The sequence below is a fragment of the Myotis nattereri genome (genome assembly GCF_964212035.1).
Source record: "Myotis nattereri genome assembly, chromosome: 2".
NCBI classification, from domain to species: domain Eukaryota; kingdom Metazoa; phylum Chordata; class Mammalia; order Chiroptera; family Vespertilionidae; genus Myotis; species Myotis nattereri.
Window position 1 is genome coordinate 128227612 of NC_138076.1, and position 3470 is coordinate 128231081.

Here is a 3470-nt window from a genome sequence, read left to right on the forward strand (position 1 = left end):
TGGCTTCCATTATTCTACTTTTTTAGTTCAGAGACTGTAGGTTTTTATTGCTTATACCATACATATCAAAGAGATATTCTATAATGTCTGAGAATCACTGAACCGTGATTTTTTTTTCCTGAAAGAAGTGGAAGAGACTCAACACAGCTGGAAGTTATGCTTGTGGAAAACAAAAGGACCAACAAGCAGTAGGAGGATCAAGGACCAATGGGAGAGGGCCTCGAGTGTTTTAGGCAGAGTGTGGTTGTCGGAACTCTAAGGAATGGGGAAGAGGGGAAGAAGCAGTTTTTTCTTAGCACCCCTGTGCTAATGTTTTGCCAACTTGTCCAACATACAAGATACCTTAGTTGCAAGAGAGAAAAAGATAAAATTCGCAATAATTTCCCTGCCTTCTCTACTACTATCCATCTCCACCTGCCCCTCACCTGCCAGGGCTGCTCTTTATCTAAGATTAAAATTGGCAGCTTTGGAGAAGTGTCACCTGGATTTGTTCACACACTGTTTTGCAGTAAGTATGTCCAAGTGCCAGTCAACATGCTCTGCTTGACAGCCAGAAGGTACAAAGTGAGAAAAACACATGCATATTGGGAAACGGTTTTGTCACAAAATTGAAGTTCAAAGGTTGTGTGAATATTCAGTGATAAATGTGATTTTGAAAGGCAGTTTGTAGCTTGCATTTGTCCTAGACCCAACATGCTGTATGGAGAAACTCCTTGCAGCATAAGGGGGTTGTAGTTACCCCAGATATTCCCCGTTATTCGAGCTGGTGTTGCCTCATGGTACTAGGTTAGTTTCTATCTCCTAGTTCCTTCCGGGAGATCTTTGTTAGAAAGAGACCTGTGGTCTGGCAGTGGAGTCCTCATAGGAGTGTTGGTGACCCTGCAGACTGGAGATTGGAGTGGTAAGAAAATCAGCTTGCAGTGGCGCCAGTCTCATACCCTCCAAAATATCTGGCACCATGCAGACGGCTAGGTCCTCTCTCTTCACATAAGATCTCTAAAGGGAGCTGATCAATGATTCTCATTATTGATGTTTCTAAATCTCCCTCTCCCTTCCTTTCTGAAGTCAATAAAAAGTATATTTTAAAAGGTGGTTATGATTTGAATTGAAAGGCATGGGTTTCTATCTTGGTGGTCAGAACACATCATGACAGAATTATTCTAGGGAACAAGACTAATTTCATTTGTCCTGAGTGATCCCATGTTAAGCATTGTAAAGGCATTTGGAGGGCAGCTTGTTCATGTAAGGAGTTGGAAACTTATCCTGTAAATTCCTGGAGGTTTTTGTTGGTGAGGCATCTGAGTCAGGTAGGTGATGTTAGGTGCCCTGCCCAAGGTCGTTCAATGGTGGTGTGACCACAGAGGGATTAGCATTCACAGTCACAATGTCTGGAGTTCCTGTTCGTGACTAGACTCTGCTATATGATGTTACTTGTGAGTAACTGCAATTATTGTGGCAATAATATCTCCAGAGAACAAGGGGAGGGGCAATGGTGGAGTTAAAGTCTGTGTCATTTCTGCTAAATTTATTTAAAAGTATCTTTCTAGAATTTTATGACACAAGAGCTGCAAACATTTGGCAAAATTGTAGATTGCATTCTTTCTTTCTTTTTTTTTTACTTTCTCTGCTTTTTAAAAAATCTTTATTGTTGAAAGTATTACATAGGCCAGTGATGGCAAACCTATGACATGCGTGTCAGAGGTGACACACGAACTCATTTTTTTGGTTGATTTTTCTTTGTTAAATGGCATTTAAATATATAAAATAAATATCAAAAATATGTCTTTGTTTTACTATGGTTGCAAATATAAAAAAATTTCTATATGTGACATGGCACCAGAGTTAAGTTAGGGTTTTTCAAAACGCTGACACGCCAAGCTCAGAAGGTTCGCCATCACTGACATAGGCCCTCCTTTTCCCCCCCATTAACCTTGACTGCATTCTCTTTTAGCTCCATTGCTTAACTTTCATTTTGTCTACTGTCTAGTTGTATCAGAACGTCCTGCATTTCTTTTTAATTCCTAGCAGATGTGCCAGGCCAGCGCTTTCTTTTACGGCTGGTTTCTCAGGTCATATTTGTTCAGGGTGTAAAGAGGCTGACTCCCTTTTGGCTCCAGAAACTAGTGTCATTCCTTGGAGTTAACTTGTTACATATGAAGCAAGTGTTATTGGATTGAAGAATTGCTGCTTCTTATTAGGAGATTCATTTCATTTCCCACTACTCCCAACTTCATACTCAAAGCACTGAGGATGTCAAGTGGAGCATATTGAAGTAGACTCCATTTCTTCGCATCATTTATGCACTTAATTTTTAAATTGTTTCATAACCCTATCGTTTTGTAACTAAATTAACAAGGTTCAAATGAACTGCCCAGCTCCTATGGAAGTCACGTACAAGAACATGAGATTTTTTTATTACACACAATCCAACCAATGCGACCTTAAACACTTTTATAGAGGAACTTAAGTACAGAGTTACCACAGTAGTAAGAATATGTGAAGCAACTTATGATATTACCTTTGTGGAGAAAGAAGGCATCTGTGTTCTTGACTGGCCTTTTGATGATGGTGCGCCACCAACCAATCAGACTGCTGATAGCTGGTAAAATCTTGTAAAAATTAAGTTTTGTACCATCAACCCATGAACTAAGAGGTTGTGGTTCGATTCTCGGTCAGGGCATATGCCTGGATTGTGTGCTAGATCCCAAAAGGAGGTGTGCAGGAGGCAGCAGATCAATGTTTTCCTGTCATCTGTGTTTCTCTCTCTCTCTCTAAAAAAAAATCAATAAAAACATATTTTTTATAATTTCATTTTATTTATATATTTTTATTGATTTCAGAGAGGAAGGGAGAAGGAGGGAGAGAGAGAAACATCGATGATAGGAAAACACTGATGGCTGCCTCCTATTGGGGACCTAGCCCACAATCCAGGCATGTGCCCTGACCGAGAATTGAACCATGACCTCCTATAAAAACATATTTTAAAAAAATTAAGTTTCGTGAAGAACCTGGTTGTTGTATTGCTGTTCGTTGTGTTGCAGGCCTTGGGAGAGTGCCAGAGCTTGTTGCCCTGGCATTAATCAAAGGTGGAATGAAATATGAGATGCAGTACAGTTCCTAAGACAACAGCGCATGGAGCTTTTAACAGCAAGCAACTTTTGTGTTTGGAGAAGTATTGTCTTAAACCGTGGCTACACTTCAAAGACTCCAAAGATCATAGAAACAACTGTTGTGTTCAATAAAACAGGGGTGCCTGATGCCATTGCCTTGGAAGTGGAACTTGAGACAGGATCTAATCTGTCATACTTATTAGCCAACATGTTGGCTTGGTGAATAAATCTAATGACGCGCCCATAGGAGTACTGAAAAGCAGTTTTACCAGGCCACAAGTTTGACAGAATTGCAACCTCTATGTTTGGGTTATGATTCGCCTATTTTGACACTTAACAGAAGATTCTTACTGTTCAGCA

At 40.1% G+C, this 3470-nt stretch overlaps 1 pseudogene across 1 annotated transcript; it reads left to right on the top strand.

Annotated features, from left to right (window-relative positions):
• The first annotated feature begins 2362 nt into the window (after window positions 1-2362).
• Window positions 2363-3242, top strand: LOC308514096 (protein tyrosine phosphatase type IVA 1-like; annotated as a pseudogene). The gene is made up of 2 exons: window positions 2363-2602; window positions 2974-3242. The product of its transcript is annotated as a protein tyrosine phosphatase type IVA 1-like (transcript).
• The last annotated feature ends 228 nt before the right edge of the window (window positions 3243-3470 follow it).